The following is a 21,014-nucleotide window of genomic DNA, read 5'->3' as shown; positions in this document are numbered from 1 at the left end:
ATCTGCGATGTAACATGCTGTGTTGCAGCAATAGGCTGCGGTGCTGTAACTGTCTGTGGTGCATTCTGTGACTGAGGAGTCTGTGAAACTTGTTCTTGTCTAGGCGGACGTGGTCTTTCTTTAGTCTTACCAGTAGCTATGTTATGTTTCAGAACTGTACACTCGTTTATGAAATGACCTGGCTGTTTACAATAATTGCAGTTCCCTTTAACGGGTGCTGCAGGATGACTGGCTTGATTCGGACCCCTCTTCTGACTGTCGTGAGGAACAGATTGTGCAACTAGCACTTTCATTTTCGTGTCTTTCATACGTTTTCTTTCGTGTTCTTGTTCTTCTCTGATTCTATTCTGGTGATACTGGAGCATCTGGAGCATCTGGGACGGAGTATTAGCTTGCCAGGTACTTTCGACTTTCAGAACTCGGTTTTTAATTGGTGGACTTGAATTCTCGACTAATTTAGTAACGAAAAGGTGAGGGTACGACTCACTACTTGTCTTGAGACCACTGTTGATACTAAAGCACTTTTCAAACCTAGAATAAAAATCACTAATATCTTCATCTTGTTTCTGTTTACAGGCTGAGATTGCATCCCAGTCTTCTTTTCTAGTTGTCAATAATCTGGGTAAAACTTGAATCAATAATTCTGGTAATTCTTTACATTTCTCTCCTAGACCAGTACCTGGTACACGTATCTTATCTTCTGCTTCTAGGACTGCCCAATCTATCTTTTTCTCTCCCACCTCCCATTCTTTCTCTTTGAGCTTTTCATACACCCCTGCGGGCAACAGGACCTTTAACATTTTAATTATATCCGGGTATGTGTATTCTCCCATACGGAGCATATCTTTTAATTCTCTATGGTACCCTGCTGGATCTTTGTCATGACAGGGAATTAATTTCTTCATCTCTAGAAGTTCCATCTTCGTGATTGGAGTGTATACAAACACTCGCTGCATTTCGCCACCCGCTCCTCTGACTGGGTGGACTTCTCGTAACGGATTCTGTCTGTCTATGTAGAATGATTTACTTTCTGGGGGTGAGACATGAACGAAATGCGGGTTCAAGAACATTCTATATTTATGGCGTTGTTCTAGAATGACACTAATTAAATCGGTACCTAGACCTCTCCATCTGTACTGGAGTAACTCGTTCAGGATATCATGTAACGGGCCTGGATCAGAATGTTGACCCTTATACAGAGTAATGAGGTGCTGAATCATATACATACCCACCAGTCGCTGCTCGGCTGGGGGCATTTTCAGAAACATTTGTGCCACTATTTCGTCTGGAAAAGTGGTAGAATCAGTAATCCATCGGACTGCTGACCGAACTATTTCTTGTTCATGCATAGTACTTAACTCACTATAACCGATTCGTGATTTCAGAATGTGATCGGTAGCTTGGAATACTTGTTCTAGGGAACCTTGTTCTGGTGCTGAATGATGGGAAATTGGCTTGTGTTCTAGACGTAAATGGCGATCTGGAAATCTAGGTTTTCCTACATACGCTATTCTGGCGGTATTCTCATCGTCTTCTTCTTCAGGATCAGAGGTACTTTCTTTCTCGCTTACTTGTGCTGCTTTACGCTGTTCGTGTATCTTTATTATCTCTCTACGGATTTTCTTGTACATACTTTCCATGGCACCAATGGTATTGTGCTTTCCTTCGGCTATATTATCACTCCACTTTGTTAGAGTTTTCATTTCTTCCGGGTCTTTAGACGGATGATCATGTTCTCTTATTAGACAGTTAATTAAGAACTTTAATATCATGCGCTGAATCTCGGCTTTCCTTTGAGACATGGCATCACTAATACTTTGTGGGTCATCCCCTGTACGGATGAAACGATATATCCTGTCTAGATCTTCTTTCATATTCGGCAGGGTGACTAGATACTCGGTCACTCTCCTTACGCGTACGGAATATAAAACCATATTAAACTCGCCTGGAACTGGGTCATAGACACATTCGCCAAGGGTTTGCCTGATCTCTGCAACAGATTTATTATTTTTAGGAGTACGCTGTGATGCTTGAGCATGTAATTCGAGTGCTGATAAACGCTTGTATGGCGGCGGGGTTTGAGGAAGACCTCCTCCTGCAGCCCCTAAACTAGAATCATCAACTGATGCTTTTCGTCCTGGCAGGGTGGGTAATTGTAACGTGGGCTGGACTTGTATGGCGGGCTGACCCGGGGGGGCTGTTAAGGGCACCCCGGTGTCTGGGGGAATAGGAATTACCTGATTTACAGGGACTGGCGGAGCGCGGACAGGATTTACATATTCAGGGATTGTGTCGTCCAAATAGGACGAGATGAAAATATCAGCTGCGGTCGGTTTGTGACGTAGCTTGGTCGGAACTAACGGTGGCGGGAAATTACTAGATGCCTCCGGGGTCGCTTTTGGCAAGCCCTCGGCAAGAAGAGGATACATACCCTTAATAAGGGCATGCCTCTGTCTGTCTGATTGCTCAGTTCTGACTCGTTCACCTATCTCGATTAATTCCCTTTCTTGGGCTCGTTCTAGGGATTCTCTACTTAGTTCTGACTTTCTGATTTCTTTTTCGGTTCTTTTATGAGCTTCTTTGCGCCATAGCTCGATGGCATCTTGCTGTGATTGTCTGGCTTTCTTTTTCCATAATGCCTCCTCTACTCTCATGATGCACTCGGCATCCCACGTACCTGATACGGGCCATCTATACTTTTCTTCTAACTGTTTGGTGTACTCCACCCATAAATCTAAATATAATATGGCGCTTATGCCATGTTTCTGATACATAAAGTGACCTGGACTGTCCCTAGGCGGGACGGGAACTGCTGCTTCCAGCAGACCCTTTCTTGTTTTCAACTGACGTAACTTGGAAAATATGGGCATGACTGAACTGTAATCTAGACACAATACAATACACAATAAACACGATACTTATTCCCCATTCATACCACGACATTAAAATACATGAAAAACATTTAAAATAACAGTTCGAACAGAATACTACCTGGAAATATTGCGAACAGAACACTTGAAATTTCTCGAGAACAGAACTGACTAGAACAGAAACTAGATGCACTGCTGAAACAGTACGAAACTTACCGGTCTCTTAAAGAGACACGTCAGGACCCGCATCCACCGAAGTGGACACTTCGTTTGTGGGACTGTGTACCACCAACCCACAGACCAGAGTCAATTTAAATTGACCCTGTCTAGATACCACCCCAGTAACGGTACTCACCGGGCAGCAAGAACGGAAGGCCTCGGACTGGACTGCACTGCTACGACGATGACGACGAACTTCGGACTTCAGTTACGGGTGGACCTCCGGATACCTCGGACCTTGTACTCTTGGCTTGGGCTCTGGTCGGGACTCGCCGCGTTCCTCCACCGTCTCGTTTGGATGCTGGACCGCCTCCTCCGTCTTCTCCGTGGGCCTGAGGGATACTTGAGCAGAAATATCTGCCACTGCGCAGAAGAGTTCCGTCACGACTGCAGAGGGTCAGGGGGTCGGCGTGGCTTCACCGACGCGTGGGGAAAGGGCAAGTCCCTGTTCGGGCGCCATTATGTGGTATATAAATAAATAATACCGGATCTATTTTTGAATGAATGAATGAATAACAGATAGCTCAATAAATAAGAGTCAAAATTCGAGGTAGTAGGAGTTTTGCAGGTTTATTACAGCATAAGGACAGGAACAGGTCAACCTGCATAGGAATAGGATGACAGGGCCCAGCAGCTGCTGGGGCTGGATCTGGGATGAGCGCGCTGACTTTTAATAACAATACATGAGCATATATACATAACGCAAACACATAGCATTACATTGCAGTAGGCGTAGCAGTGGGTGGAACAGAAGGCGTGACGCGAAACAGTCGCGAAAGATAAGGGGGAAAAGAGGTGTAACAGGGCGTATACATAGACATGTGATGCAAACGTAACAGAATATGTCATGAATGGGGCGGAAACCATGGAGGGGGCTACCTGAGGAGCCGGGACCTCTAACCTGATGGTGCGTGCAAACTGGCAATGACGTGTTACTAGGAGAAGCTGGGGGCTATGAACTCTGTGCTAGGAGCAGAGACTGAAGTCTGGAGGGTCGGAGCGACATGTACCTAAACCCTATCTGGTATCTAATGTTTAGGGAACATGTTGATATAAACTAGAAGTCATGAGGGGAAAAGCTAACAGACTCTAAGGCTAGAGCATGCATTTATTCTACATGTAGTGCGTGATGAAGAATATTAAATGACCATTAAATACAGTATTTCTCTTAACATGGGGCCGAATAGGCTAGACAATGACGGAAACTATTGATGCAGTTCAGTAGCTTGGGAATGCAGAGAAGGAGGACTAAACTGATAGCTGGAATCATAACATAGTCTTGGCAGACTCAGAGGCAGAGCCAAGCTGCACCGGGCACTGCGAGGCAGGAAGTAAGTGAAAGGTCGAGGATACAGGTGGGGGCTGTATCGCTCCTCAGCGAGGCTTCAGGAGACAGGAGCTGAATCTGGTGTCCGGGCCCTGTTGAGGCCTAGAAACGGGGACTTTCAATGAATTAACGTGCACACTGAGAAACGTGGCAACATAACTTTACATAGGCCTGACACTCATATTACTCACGAGAACTGGGAAATGACATACCAGAGGTGGACACAACTATAATTGCGTCTTGAATCGGACATGGGGAATACATATGCATATTTAATCATGCACACATAACATATGATGGATGACACGTAGGGACATAGAACATGACAAAATTTACTTTTCCACACCTGGACAATCGTATTATCTCTCTACTATTGAATATCGGTCCCCAGAATGGGACCAATCCCTTGGTAAAATCAGTAAACTGCTTCAAGGAGGTATCAGTCTGGTCAACCTCAGTCATTACTAGCTGTCTTCGTTGCCTATTGGAAACCACCTTTGTGTTATAAAGTTGATGAGTTTTGTGATAATCTGAAGGCGCTATATATACAGGGGGGTACAGGAAAGACAGATAACATTGGCCTGCCCATCCCCGTGGTAACCAGGCATAAGCATTTTCCCCGCATACAAAATACACATTTGGAGGTGTTAACAGTGGTGGACTGCTAAAGATTTTCATTCTATATGTATAGTTACAAATACTATTCCCAACCTGCACATGCCCGATTCCATGCATACAGAAGGCAGAGGAGGTATTCAAGATAGGGATGGGCATGATGAGTTCACTGGTGACATTCCAGGTAACAAATTGCTGAAAATACTGAGAATGATTAACATTAGCAAAATCATAAAGTTAATCTTTCAACCAAGTACTGTTTTCATTAGTAGTATATAAATTCATTCAGGCATCTGGGTCCAATGATCCCTCCCCCCCGCTTTCTGCTGGATCGAATCCCTGGTGCGTTTCAATATAAGCTAAGATCATGTTATAATCTTCCTCTGAGTACTGTTTGGGGTTCTCCACATAATGGTTATACATGGCTGAGAACATTTGGAACCATGCTTCACAGCTTCCTAAATATGAAAAAGGCAGAGAAATACATAAATCATGTTTATGCACAACTGATGGCAGAAGTCCACACACCCAACAATCTGTCATATTAGTAGTACTATGCATTTGGTGGAGCATTTCTACAAATACATTCTTAGCATAAGTCTGGCGATGTCTTTCCTTATGCGGGGCTAAGGTGAACATCAAATGCTCAGGTGGGGCAACGGTAGAGGGCATCATCGCTTGCATGGGATGTTTATACTCCAAATATACGAATATACTCATAAAAATGGCTAATATAACTGTTATTACTAAGACAAAGGCTATTTTTACACGCATTGTCCAAGCAGAAAACATTGGCTCATAAAATGGCAAATATCGTGGGGCAAAAGGGCGTTCTTCTTCGGGTACAATACGACCAAAAGGGTACATTCCTAACTAAAAGTCCAAAACTAAACTCGATCAAGGCAAACCGTCCTGCCAGAGGGTTCTTCTTTCCTGTGTCCGTTTAGAGTCTCACAGGCAGACTCCTATCGTTCATCTCAAGACAATGAAACTCCGTTGCAAAAAAATCAGATGTACAACCTGGCCCTTCGAATGCAATAGTCTTTCTTTCTGTACAGAGCACAATCTCAAAGTTCCAGCTCTCAACGGGTTTAGTCCAGTGTCTCGCTCAGTACTGTGATGTATTACTATAGGTTCTGTATCGATCCCCCTATTCCTGACCCTGTTCTGGTTAATAATTAACTAGCAGCCATCCCACGGTGCAAAAACCGTTATCTGATTAAGCCACACCACGGCACAGGAACGCGTTATCTGATTAGGTCATAACGCTTGCCATCTAATTAGGCAAGCACTATTCCTCCAGCCCCTGATAAGGCATACGGAGTTCTCAAAACAAATCAAACCTATGACAACCTGGGAAAATCCCTACAGCCATTGTGTTGATTTCACCGAGAACTTCAGTAAAGAATGTGCTAACGACCAGTTCGTATGACATCCTTATTGACGTATTTATGTCCATCCTTACGTCAATCTCGGCACCTTACAGGTATAAATATTACCGACATTGCCTTAAGCAAACACACGCGGTGGTGACGAGATCGGAGCAGCGAGACTTGCCGAACAGGCCAGCACAGAGCGAAGCCCACTGGCGCTGCCCCGCCTTCCTGACGCGCTGAGAACGAGACGCTGCTTTTCTCCTGCCGAGAAATCCAGCTCCGGCGCTTCCAAGCGGCCCTCGCAGGCAGCTGGAACATCAAGACCAGAGACGAGAGATACCAGCCCTCAACCATTCTAGATCTCAGGTACAGAACTGAATAACCCCTTACAGAGAATTCTTGAGTGAGTCACTTGGCAAAACAAACTTAACTTAAACTGCTACTTATCTACTCCCGCCCACGTATTAGGCTTAGGTCAGGTACACCGGGGTAGGCGTAGTTAGAAGCACCAGTTGAGTACGATTAGTCAAATGTATATATGTATGTATCCATTTTATCCATTTTAAATATCTTATGGCTTAGAAACCATATCAATGCTTTTACAGTATTATTTTATAATTCTGCTTTTATTGTATGCACTTTACTTAACCATAAGTATCGCAATAATATCGATTCATTTCTCTTGTACGAGAAAAGAGACTGATCAATAAATAACATCTTGTATTGAACACGCCCGTCTCTTCCTTTTCTCTACAATCTGGTGAAACTAAGAATGCACTGAACTGACTGAGTAAAATAAGTTGTCTTTTGTTTTCACACGACTCTAGAGATACACTCTTGATTAGGGGAGAGCAAAGTTGTCATGTTCTATGGTTGTCAGAAACTAAATCCCTTCTTGTCTATCCAGGGAGGTTCAACTCCTCCTTGCCTATTCGAGAAAGTTTCTAGTGAACTCTGAGCTAGCTGGCAAACCCAAAACTTTAAGTCTAATATCGTCAGTAGAAGACCTAGTTAACCTCCGTCCTAGGTCTATACTATTGAAGGTATTATTCCAATGCGCAGAGCCTATTGGGATAATAGGAACTACACTACATGGCGCCCAACGTTTGGATAGGCGATAAAACTAACGCAAGACATTAGAGTAACTCAGTCGTGCTTTTTCACTCAGACCCCTTTTTTCCCATAATACTCCAAAGACGTCTGGAGTGGGTGAAAGGTCATATCCGCCAAACCTCGCAGGAGGAGACTCCTATGTATGGTTCTTGGTTTAGTCAACGTTGAAGGATACACTGTTCCAAAATATTGTGCATCTAATCTTTGTTTCCATAAGAAACCTGATCTGCAAACAAACGGAATAACCTTCGGACAGTACAATGTCAGACAGTGAAGGAGAAAGAGATGCAGCTAGAATAGCAGCTGAACTCGTAGCAGCTGATAATACTATGCAAGAAGCAGACCCGGATATAATACTCATCCCGGTCAACAAAAGGAGATCTGTAACTTTAAAACTTATAGAAAATGGACTGACACCTAGAGGTGGCACAGTCATATTCGTAATAGAGGCACACGAATATCGGCAGACAGAGGTATTCTATTCATGGATAAACTTTCCAGCAGCTAATGCTGTAACAAAGGTCTTCCACTATTACAAAACAGAGGAACCTCCTGATGAGTACATTCCTTTCGAGGAGGTGGAAGTACCACTCAAATTCCAAGAGCACCTGCTCTTGTTTAATGGCGCCCTAAAACATAATAATCACATCACCAGGCTCGGTCCACTAGGTAGACCAGGAGCAACGTGGCCGGTCCTAGCCGGATACACACCACATCCAGACATCGAAGGAATGTCTGCACCAGCTCTTTTAGTACAACTAAAACAATTAATAAAAGTACATAGACAATTAGTCCAAAATGTAATGCGGACTTCAACAATCCAACCAGCAATCAAAATTCCACAGCTGACCCCTCATCAGGGGAACACAAATAAAATTACACCACAGAACATACAGTCCTGTCTAGGTAAAGTACCCGCAAAACGGGAACAAATACCTTTCTGGCTACCACAAAAAATCACTCAAATAGAGGCGGTGTTTCCGGACACCACCCCGGTAGAAAAACACAGGATTCTGACTATCTGTCTTCCAATGGGAATCGCACCACACGTGGAGGACTGTGACACTTGGGGTACAGTCTTTGCTTCCATCTACACAAAAACACATGGTGTACCATCCATGTCAGTAATACCAGATGTGCTAAAACAAATTCAAGATGAATATGGTCCAGAACCCGCTTTAACTCTTGGTATGAAATTACTGAAAGACTTCAAGCAGGTCTCGGCTATATTATTAGCCAACATAAAGGGAGAAGCAGCAAATGTGGCGATCCGCCAAAGGTTAAAAGAAACAGATATAGCAGACCAACCAGCTGAAATTGCCAGAATTATAGAAAAATCCTATGAAGAACTAGGTAGAGAGAGTTTGGGTGGAATACCGGTAAAACCCCAACTAATTGAAAGTCCAGAAAAATATTATTAAAAATAATTTGAACACTCAAAAAAAGAGCTGGGATGGAAACAAACAATCCAATCCTAAAGAAAAAAGATTCCAGTCCAGAGGAAGGTCTCCTCGGCGGAGAGAAAGATCTCCTGACCAAGGACGCAAGTCTCCCCAAAGGGAGCCCTCTGTGAAAAAATACAACCTTAGAAATAGGGATAATATAAAGAAACCTGATAGATATCAAGATAATGATACACGTCCCTCTCAATCTTTTCAGACTTCCTCGCAGAAATCGGAAAGAAGAGGACGATCAGAACACAGGGAAGAGCACGTCAAGTCCAAAGACAAGGAACCTGCTCATCCAAATAAAAAATTACAATTTCCAAAAAAGAAGGTAGCCAGTATTAAAGTAATCAATAATGCCGAGAATACTGAGGACACAACTGAAAAACGGAGAATGGGCTCAGACAATGCTAGACAGCGCAGCAGAAGTGAGCATAGCTCGCAAAGCCCTTATGAATCATCTGGAGACAGTGGACACGAATGAATACATTCAGGTGGAAACTGCCGACACCAGAGTTAGCAAACCTCACAAAATATATGAAATAACATTACGTATAGAGGGGGATAAGACTAGAAAAATAAGGGGTTTATTTTGGGATAATCTTTCCAAGGGCTATGACATCCTTCTAGCTGAACGAGACTGGCCACCCGAGTTTGTCAGGGAGTGCCCACATGGCGAAGAAATAATTATGCCTGCCTTCTCAAATCATATTCCTATTCATAAAAAATATACACTTGCAAGAAAGTGGGCAGTAGCTCAAGCTCCTGCTTTATATAAAAATCAGGTAGGATGGGATAAGGACTCTCCTCCTCACAAATCCAGTTAAAATCACAACCTACTGCACAAAGGCAGTACCCAATTAAGCAAGAAGCTAAAAAACAGGTAAAAGAGATCCTAGATCAACTTGAATACCAGGGGGTGATTGAAACTTGCACCTCACAAATGAACAACCCTTTGTTTCCTGTCGCCAAACCAGACAATTCATATCGTCTTATTTTGGATTACAGACACCTTAACTAATGTTGCAAAACTTTTGCAGTGCAAAACTCGCATAGTGCTGCACTAATGAATAGCATAGTGCGCAAAAAATACAAAACAACATTAGGCATCTCTAATGGATTCTTTTGTCAGAATATAGCACCAGAGAGCAGACATTTGACCGCGTTCTCAATAAATGGCGCTCAAAAAAGCTTCTGTAGGTTACCCCAAGGGTTCAAGAACAGCCCAGGATTATTCTCAGCGAGAGTAACAGAGTTACTACAAACTTATGATGACGAGGCATTATCTTATGTCGACGACATTTACCTAACAGATGATGACTTGGATACTCACTTGAAGAGAGTGAACACCATAATACTTGGGTTCGCAGCAGAGGGTTACAAATTCAACTTTAAAAAGTCAAGAATTGCTCATCTGACAGTCCTGTTTTTAGGATATGAATTATCAAGTGAAGGCAAAAGCCTGGCTGACAATTTCCTAGAGAAATGTGCTGTACTCCAAGCACCTAGAACACTAAAAAACTTACAATCAATTCTAGGCTTCCTAAATTTCGGAAGAACATACATTGCAAATTACGCAGAAAGGGCCAAACCCCTTTATGATCTAATAAAACCAGATTTTACAAAAATCAATTGGACTCAAAAACACACAGAAATTTTGAGATCTTTACAAACAGACATGTTAATTAAAACAAAATTAGAAACACGTGACAACACATGCAATCTTGTGATTCGAGTCATCCCAGGAAGATGCGGATTCACATACCTGACCTCTAATGAGGGAGAAAAGGTACCAATTGCATATAAATCACACTTGTACACAGAAGCTGAAAAGAAGTTCAGTATTAAAGAAAACATTGTTCATGCAGTTCAAACGGCTATAGCAAGAGAAAAAGACAAAGCTGACGGTAGACGTATCACAGTAAGAACAGCAGAGTCAGCCTTTGAGGCATTAACAACCCCATGTAATTTACCAACAACAGCGTTGAATCCAGAATGGATACAATGGGTGAATTCAATTACAACGGACAGAGTAAAATACTACTTTGATCCAGAATTAAAAGAATTAAAATATCTAGAATATGAAATGACATACCCTCTGCCAATCGACATTCGGCCCTTACGACAGTACGCCTGTGTAATATATACAGACGGCCATGCTCAACCACCAGGGTGGGGAGAACAAGCATATAACCCCACATGTGAAATCACAAAAGAAGTGTGGCACGGAGGGAAACTGAGACCTCTGCTAATAAAAACACACTCAGTAGAAACTAATTCAGAACAACAAACTGAAATAATAGCATTGAAAATGGCGCTAGATAATGCAGATCAGGAATTCCCGACACTTATAGTGTCCGATTCATATTACTGCGTCAAATCATATAACAACGATTTGCAGAAATGGATTCAAAACGGTTACAAAGATGACACAGGTGCAACAATAAAGCAACAAGTGCTTTGGAAACAAATAGTTCTTTTGCAGAAAGAACTACCAAAAACTCACGTGATACACTCACTGAGTCATCAGCGTGATGGTGTTCACGTTGCAGGGAATTCATTGGCTGAGACAGCCACAACGGTAGCAACTGAATCGGCTTCCGTAGTTAGAAAAAAGCGTGCAGTAAAATACATTGACGGTGAAACAGTGCTGGCGGTGAAAACGTCATCAAAAGGCGACTGCTCAGCGCTACCGATCAACTATCCACTCAATTATACATACATAATCGATGCAAACTCCGTTCCTTTTGCTCGAATCCCTGGAGTGGGGGATAGAGTAATTCCAAACACGGACAGGAGAGGCTTGTTAATAGCAGACGCACATATGGGTGAGGGTCTAAGACACCTCAAACTAAAAGATTCCCTGGAAGAATTACAATCAGTGTACTGGTGGCCAGGCATGAGCCTGCATCATCACATCTTTGTAAAGAACTGCCCAGACTGCAATAGAGATCGCAGTGGCGAGAGAAACGGTATATTACCATGGCGTTTCACTCCAGAATGGATCAACAATAAAAAGTAATGCGTCCAATTAACATATAAAAACTAGTTTCCACTTGTAATGTAGACCCCAGCACTCGGCTGATGTCTGGACTGTTATGAAAAGATTTGCGAGTCTATAATGGCATATACGCTAGAAGCATGCTACGTTAGGCTAATGTTTTTTCCTCTTGCCCTAAAGCGTGTGGAAAAACATGGCCAAATGAGCATAGCATAGCGGGACTCTTCTCACTTCCTACCTGAGGGAACGGGATGGTGTAAAGAAAAAACCAAAGGCATAGAGCAATCTATAACAGCGAAGGTATTAGGTTCGGGAGCTGGGTGGGTCAAACATCTAATAAGTGTCCAACGTAGTCTAAACAACCTGCCAAGAAATTCTCTGAGGGGATTCAGTCCGTACGAATTATTGTCTGGGACTAGAATGATGGTCTTAGATCTTGACAGTCAGACTTCAGTGGTTAAAGAAAAAAGCTTTGATATCAAAGATCGTTTGGCTATTTTGCAGGACTTAAACGAAACAAGGAAAGACCTGAGCAACATAAAGTTGAAACAACAGCCAACAACCACTGAAGAAAAACCACCTGTCCCAGCAAGACCTGTCTGGATTCCAAAAGTCGGGGATCTAGTCAGAGAAAAGATCGCGGTAAAGAAGGAATTTGGGCCTTCTTACAGAAAAGCAGTTCCTGTCTTGTCCATCAACGGGACAAGATCAGTAGTACTACCGCCTCTTGCTGGTAAAAAGGAGAACAGAGTTGTATCAATCGACCTGATAAAACCACAATCATGTGGCCGATAACAAACAGTAGGCCAAGTGGACTCCCGATAAGTAGTAGAACACCAAGGTTTGCTACAAACACAGAGGTTCAATCTTAGAGGCTACTCACATTTGAAAAGCCTACAGAACAACAACAAGGACTATGCAACAGTGCTATGGAACTTAAACCTCTAAAAACCCAAATAAAAACATTTAGCAGAGACACACCAATCTACAATGAAGTAACAAATGACTATGCTGCTGCAACAAAACACACTAATAAAGCAAACAGTAATCCTGAAGCAATTGGAACAATAGACAGAACGGCATCCGGCTACTTCATCAACTTCAATGATTCGTCTGAAGATCTGAGTGAATCAAAGAAACAGACATCAACAAAAACCTTTAAAGATAAAGCTAAGGAACTTTTTCAACATCTGAAAGAAACCTATCTAATTTCTCCATGGATTGAATTTTGGGTGGCCTTAGGTGCATTTATCCTCATACTTTGGCTCATCATTGTACTATGTTTGGGACATTTCATTGAGGGAAAATAATTTAAAATGGACACAGCAAGCCAGAAAATCAACTTGGTCCTCAAACCACACACGTCTTCACACGTCGCGAAAAGAGAACTTTCTTCAGTCAACTTCACGGCCAATCCTATACCCGGCGGGGTAGCATGGGACAATACCGATTATGAAATCTATGGTCCGGTTGAAATCCTGAAATATCCACATCAAATTAAGATCTCATTGAGTGACTTTGTAAAACCAAGCTCATATGCTGATGATTGGGACTTTGAAAGTATTAATGATATGATGTCTGACCTAGTGATGTCTGCTAAATTTACAAAACATGATTATTTGCAGGGTTCGTCTAATTATGATAAGATGTTCTGCTATAATCACTTTGGTAACCATTATCTGCATAAATCTGCACAACCTAGAAATGTTTTAAATTATAATCAATGGGAACACTGTGCAACCCCTCCAAAAGGTAGCTCAAGAACTTTTTATGACAAATATTCATATTTTTCAGGGTTCAACACGAGTAATGCGGAAACATTTTATTTCAAATTGTCAAATAAGACAGGTACAAAGACCATGCTTACAAACACTAAATTGATATATTCAGACTCATTTTTTGAGTAAATGAGTACATTTGGTTTTGAGTACTGGGACAAAAATGTTGAAGTAAAAAGTGTTTGGGGTACAAAAGAATGGCAAGTACAAGGTATAGAATCATTGTTTAGAGCCTGTATGATCCCAGAACAAATTATATTTTTGAATGACACTATTCAACAAACTACCTGTCTTGGCCTAGCCAAAATCAAAGACTTAAACAAACCGTCTATTCCAAAGCCAACAATGAACAGTAATAGCTCTATAGATGAGGAGATAGACGTAAACCATATATTAAGCCAAAACAGAACACATCCTGATTGGAAACAGTGGTTGATCTGGCCAACAGATACTAATAACTGTCAAGACAGATTCCTGAACAAAATACAGGGGTTCACATTGAACAGGCCAGACCCTAGATATTCCCAAAGACAACACCCAGGGATAATTACCACGTACAGTGTGGGCAAACTCTGCCTTCAATGGCTACAAACATCCACACTGGCAGAAATTAAGCAACACCTAACTTTACTTACTGATGGTACTGACTTGCGTGATTTCATTATGGGACTGCGCAAACAGCGTCAAAAACGCTTCATAGCAGCCTCTGTATATGCAGCTTATAACGAAGCCTGGAAAATAACTCAAATTGAAACATCAGAGAGAATACGGGAAATTGACCGTATTAATTTGGAAAAATCACTTTCTGTAGTGGACAATGGGTTAATGACTCTGTCCTCCAGAATATACTCTTTGGACAGCATTGTGTCTTCAGCAATCAACATAATATCGCAAGACTTACTGTTGTTACAACACGGTCAGTCCCAATTGCGTTCTATTGTACAGCTTGGATGGACGTTACAAAATCTGCGTTCAGGCTATGTGCCTTGGCGTTTAATCAACACAACGTCACTATTCAATATCTTTAACCTTACTGATAAACAAATCAGTATGGCACAAAAGGGTGCTGATTATACAATCCTGAGCATTGAGAAACTCGAGAGATTACCTTTGACAATGTCAGAACGACCTGTCATTGAATGGATAATACATGGGATAATTAATATTCCAATATCTACTTTCAGGTTTCAATACTGCCAAAAATATATACAGGCTGGCATGTACGAGAAATTGGGAAAAGGGTACATTAAGTCAACATGGAACCTGCCCTATTCACATGCATGTGTCAGTAATAAGGGCCAGAAAGTGTTTCTTAGTGGCAATAATTGTGCGATGTCACTAAGCGGTACACTTCTGTGTAATGGTATTAGTTTACACGGAGCCTGTGAAGGGTCCTCAAATAACCTTTCATGTCACCAGCTAGGCACACCTGCAACACAAATAGAACCATTCTTTAGGAGACTATCGAACGGGAGTTACATTCTGATTGTAGACCGCAGATGTTGTAGTTTGCTGCCCGGAATACCTTATCTCATAACTACGACTGCGAAGGTCATGTGCTGTGAACGGGTATTGTTCCCCAGCGCTTCACCAGACAGGGAGGCAAGGTTATGGCCCAAATTGAAAATTACTTCTATTCGAATTGATACTTTAAGCAGAATGAAGACAGTGCTTCTCCAGACGCCGACCAGGCTCACGTCATCAAAAGAAACGTATGATCTCCAAGTTGCAAGGACAACAGCAGAGATTCATTCATTGTTATCAACCAATTCCCCCATACATTTCGCAGAAATCCTGAACGAAATCTTAAATATTTCTGATACCAGTGGAGTCTCAAATGTATTTAAGACAGTGTTTTCGGGGGCTTTAACACCATTCAAAGCCATTCTGGGTATTTTTCCAGACTTCGTCCATTCCATCTTTGGCGGACTTCCTCTCCTTTTGGGACTAGTGGCAGGAATCCTATTTTTGATCCTGTTATTTCGCTATGGCAAACCGTGTCACAGACAAAACACCTGCGACAAGGGAAGAAACAATCCTAGCCATTGGATACCGGGAACGGATATCTAAAATCCTTGGACTATCCCGGCTTAGAGACCTAAACATGACTTGGTTTCTTTCATTTAGACCAATGTGGCAACGATGTGTTTTACCTGTATTAAGGTGCTTGCTATGCGGAGAAGAATGCGTGCTGGACACCTGTCTGACGCTACAATCGGATGCGCCTATGGATGCAGCAACTTTGTTGGGTCCTGTAACGGCTCATGCATTGTGCTGTCCCCAGCGGCTACCAATCCTGATGACGGCATTCGTGGAGACTTCACCACTACGATTGAGGGGTAGTGAAGTTCGAGATGAAAGCAGCATCGATCAGGTACGACCTTCTGTCAGCTATGCTGATCGAAACATCAATGAAGGCAATCATGCTCATGAATGCATGGTAACCACTTTTTCCGAGCTAGTGGAACTTTCACAGGAAGCTGTTGACAGCTTTTTCGACAGTCTAAATGATATGATGTTCTCACCAGAGCAGAAATAATGACTTTTGAGCAAGCTAGCACACGGCGTTCCCATCACCCTGAATTTGGCCTTCAACGTTAACAATAAAGTAACATGAACAATTTTTTCTCCAGTTTACGGACAGCAGATTTTTTCACAATCCCCAAAATATTTTATAGTTTTTCGGGACACTTATCTTCTGCTTAAAGTAGAATCTATTCTTAGAGAACTAAATTTCTATTTTAGGAATTTTAGAGACATTAGCTGCCCTCTGGCATGTTCATGAATATTTTATTTTGTGATGAAATGGTCTCGCATTTTTTCTTCTGTATTAAGAGCCATTTCATGTGTTATTTTTCAATATTTTATTAATAATGATGTATGAATATGCGTGTTTAATTTAGTATTTTTCTACTGCTTGAGTGCATATAGTGCTTATGATTATTTTTTTTTCTCGTGTATTACATAATTTCAAAATGCATATGGATGTATTTTGGGTTGGTAAGGTATACACATACACTACTGTATATTTACTATGCCTAGATTTGTAAATATGGACATAGTCTGCGTGGAGTGGGTGTGATGTATTCCTATAGGTTCTGTATCGATCCCCCTATTCCTGACCCTGTTCTGGTTAATAATTAACTAGCAGCCATCCCACGGTGCAAAAACCGTTATCTGATTATGCCACACCACGGCACAGGAACGCGTTATCTGATTAGGTCATAACGCTTGCCATCTAATTAGGCAAGCACTATTCCTCCAGCCCCTGATAAGGCATACGGAGTTCTCAAAACAAATCAAACCTATGACAACCTGGGAAAATCCCTACAGCCATTGTTTTGATTTCACCGAGAACTTCAGTAAAGAATGTGCTAATGACCAGTTCGTATGACATCCTTATTGACGTATCTATGTCCATCCTTACGTCAATCTCGGCACCTTACAGGTATAAATATTACCGACATTGCCTTAAGCAAACACACGCGGTGGTGACGAGATCGGAGCAGCGAGACTTGCCGAAGAGGCCAGCACAGAGCGAAGCCCACTGGCGCTGCCCCGCCTTCCTGACGCGCTGAGAACGAGACGCTGCTTTTCTCCTGCCGAGAAATCCAGCTCCGGCGCTTCCAAGCAGCCCTCGCAGGCAGCTGGAATATCAAGACCAGAGACGAGAGATACCAGCCCTCAACCATTCTAGATCTCAGGTACAGAACTGAATAACCCCTTACAGAGAATTCTTGAGTCAGTCACTTGGCAAAACAAACTTAACTTAAACTGCTACTTATCTACTCCCGCCCACGTATTAGGCTTAGGTCAGGTACACCGGGGTAGGCGTAGTTAGAAGCACCAGTTGAGTACGATTAGTCAAATGTATATATGTATGTATCCATTTTATCCATTTTAAATATCTTATGGCTTAGAAACCATATCAATGCTTTTACAGTATTATTTTATAATTCTGCTTTTATTGTATGCACTTTACTTAACCATAAGTATCGCAATAATATCGATTCATTTCTCTTGTACGAGAAAAGAGACTGATCAATAAATAACATCTTTTATTGAACACGCCCGTCTCTTCCTTTTCTCTACAATCTGGTGAAACTAAGAATGCACTGAACTGACTGAGTAAAATAAGTTGTCTTTTGTTTTCACACGACTCTAGAGATACACTCTTGATTCGGGGAGAGCAAAGTTGTCATGTTCTATGGTTGTCAGAAACTAAATCCCTTCTTGTCTATCCAGGGAGGTTCAACTCCTCCTTGCCTATTCGAGAAAGTTTCTAGTGAACTCTGAGCTAGCTGGCAAACCCAAAACTTTAAGTCTAATATCGTCAGTAGAAGACCTAGTTAACCTCTGTCCTAGGTCTATACTATTGAAGGTATTATTCCAATGCGCAGAGCCTATTGGGATAATAGGAACTACACTACAGTACCTCAGACAATGTTCTAGCAAACCCTACTTATCTAAGTCTTTCCTTATCTCCTAACTGTGTTGTCTGGGGCACCATGATGTTTTCTTGGGCGCAGGTTGTAACGAACATGGCCCGGAACTTCCTGACCAGAAAATAACACAGGGGAAGTCACGTTTCCTTCATCAGAGCTCCCGCCAATCAAAGTATCAGTGACAGGGTTAAGGGCAATTGCGGATCTCACTGTGGCCGTTTCGCCCGATCCCGCCACTCCCTCTGCTTGCCGTTGCTCTATCTCACAGGCGTCAGAAAAAGGGACAAATGCAGTGGCTCTTTCACCTTCCTGGGTCAAAATTCCATCACGATGTTGCTGATCATAAGGAAGGTGCAGGGGCAACTTTTTCAGATGAGACACATGAATCAAATGTTTCTTTCCATCCACTTTTACTGCCGTCCGTGTGGCCAGAAGGAATTGATAGGGTTTAGACCACCTCGGAGCCAAGCTGGTGTCTCGTTCGTATTTCTTAACCAGTACCCACTGGCAAGTTCCAATTGATGTCCGGGCCCTCTGGCAGAGGCTGCAATGCTGACGCTACCTGCTGATGAATAGAACGGAGATTTGTAGTCAAAGTACACAGGTAATCTATCAACACAGGATACTCAACATCACTAAATGATTTTGGTCTAGGTACTCCCCATACATTAGCAGGCCACCCAAAAATCACTTCATAAGGTGAAAGTCCAGTACGTGAATGGGGAGTAACTCGTAAGGACATAAGGGCCAAAGGGAGGGTTTCAGGACACTTTAAGCCAGTGCTTTCTTGAATCTTTGCCATCTTGAGCTTCAATATTCCATTATACTTTTCCACCAACCCTGCTGACTGGGGGTGTCGAGCTGCATTGAATTTCTGTCGTATCTGCAATCCATTACAGATATACTTAACAAGGGCCCCGTGAAAATGCCCCCCATTGTCCGACCAAATCAAATGGGGCAATCCGTATCTAGGGATAAATTCCTTGATAAGAGCCTTTGCCGAAGCCAAAGCAGTGTTCTCCTTAGTGGGGTAAGCTTCCACCTATTTGCTAAATGCACAAACCACCACCAAAACATAATTTCAATTATTGACGCTCTCCATGTGGATATAATCCATTTGGAGTACTTCAAACGGCGAGGTTGGGGGTGCAAAATTTCCACAAGAACAGTCCCCCCTTTTCCTGGGTTATGCTGTAAACAGACCATACAATACTGCACTAAATGGACAGCCGTCCTTTGGATGTTAGGGTTATTCCATACTGGGTCTAACACAGCACAAATACCTTTAGCTCCAATATGAGCTGGGCCATGGGCCATAGTCACAACAGCTTTAACCAAAGCATTGGGCAGCAGCCATCGTTGCTTGTCCGTCAAATCAACCCAACAATCATTTTCATCCAATCCGCACACCTCCTGCTCCCATCGTACTAACTCAGCTGGTGTAGCCTCTTTCTGTATCTCCTGCATGCTCTCTATGGTATTGTTAAACAAATCAGATTCTTCCACCCATCTAGCAGAGGAAGTTACAAACATAGTCGATATCATAGACTGAGCTGTTTGTTTAGCCACTTGATCAGCAAAAGCATACACCTCTCCCACTTCATCCTCCACTGCCTTATGGGCACTGCATTTTATTATGGCTACTTTCTTGGGTAGCGCCAGAGCAGTAAGTAATTGCGACATCAAAGGACCATTTTGTATTTTCTGACCATGAGAGGTGAGGAAACCTCGCTCTCTCCACAGCCGCCCAAAACTATGGGCCACGCCAAAGGCATATTGGCTGTCGGTATAAATGTTAACCTCGAGTCCTTCGCTCAATTCACAGGCTCGTAATAATGCCACTAGTTCAGCGGCCTGAACTGATCGATGGGGAACTCGAGACGTCTCAACCACAGTTTTTAGTGTGGTGATCGCATATGCAGCTGTTGTTGTGCCATCTGCTAGCTTGAAACAAGACCCATCCACATACAATTCCCCTTGGGGGTCAGATAGAGGAATGTCTGTGAGGTCAACTCTCCCCTTCGTTTCTTCCTCAGTCCGAAATATGCAATCATGTACATCATTTTTGGTTTCACTCGAAGGGAGGGGTAACAATGTGGCAGGATTTAAAGTGGCACATCGCTTAATCGTAATGTGTGGGGCGAACAGAGTCAATTCATAACCAGTAAGAAGTGCACTTGTTAAATGCTGTGTTTTTGTTTTATTCAATAATGCATCCACAGCATGCGGCACCATCACTGTTAAACTAGAATTTAGAACGAGCCCCTCCGACTGTCGGATGGCCACTGCCACAGCTGCAGTGGCCCTCAAACAGCTAGGAAGCGCTCTGGCAACATTATCCAATGTGGCCGAGAAGTAAGCTCAAGGTCTTTGCTTACCACCAAATCCTTGCGCTAACACTGAAAGCGAGCAACTGTCGACCTCATGCACATAAAGTACAAAGGGTTTACGGTAATCAGGAGTACCCAAGACGGGTGCAGAACAAAGAGCAGATTTCAAAGAGTCAAAAGAATGCTGACATTCATCAGTCCAAGGGAGAGGTTCATACACATCTTTAGTGGTTAAATGTAACAAAGGTTTAGCCAGAAGAGAAAAATTAGGAATCCATTGGCGACAGAAGGGGGTAATGCCAAGAAAAGCACGAACTTCACACTTGGTGCAAGGCACAGACATGTTAGAGATAGTAGTAATTCGTTCAGGAGTCAAACGCCTTCCCTCCTTCGATAGCAGATGACCTAGGTAGGTCACCTCCTGTCGACAATACTGAAACTTAGACAGGGATACCTTATTACCTTTCGCTGCTAGGTGGTGCAATAATTTAACAG

The sequence above is a fragment of the Lissotriton helveticus genome, chromosome 3_2, assembly GCF_964261635.1.
Source record: "Lissotriton helveticus chromosome 3_2, aLisHel1.1, whole genome shotgun sequence".
NCBI lineage: Eukaryota > Metazoa > Chordata > Amphibia > Caudata > Salamandridae > Lissotriton > Lissotriton helveticus.
Note: the sequence above shows the minus strand (reverse complement) of the source record.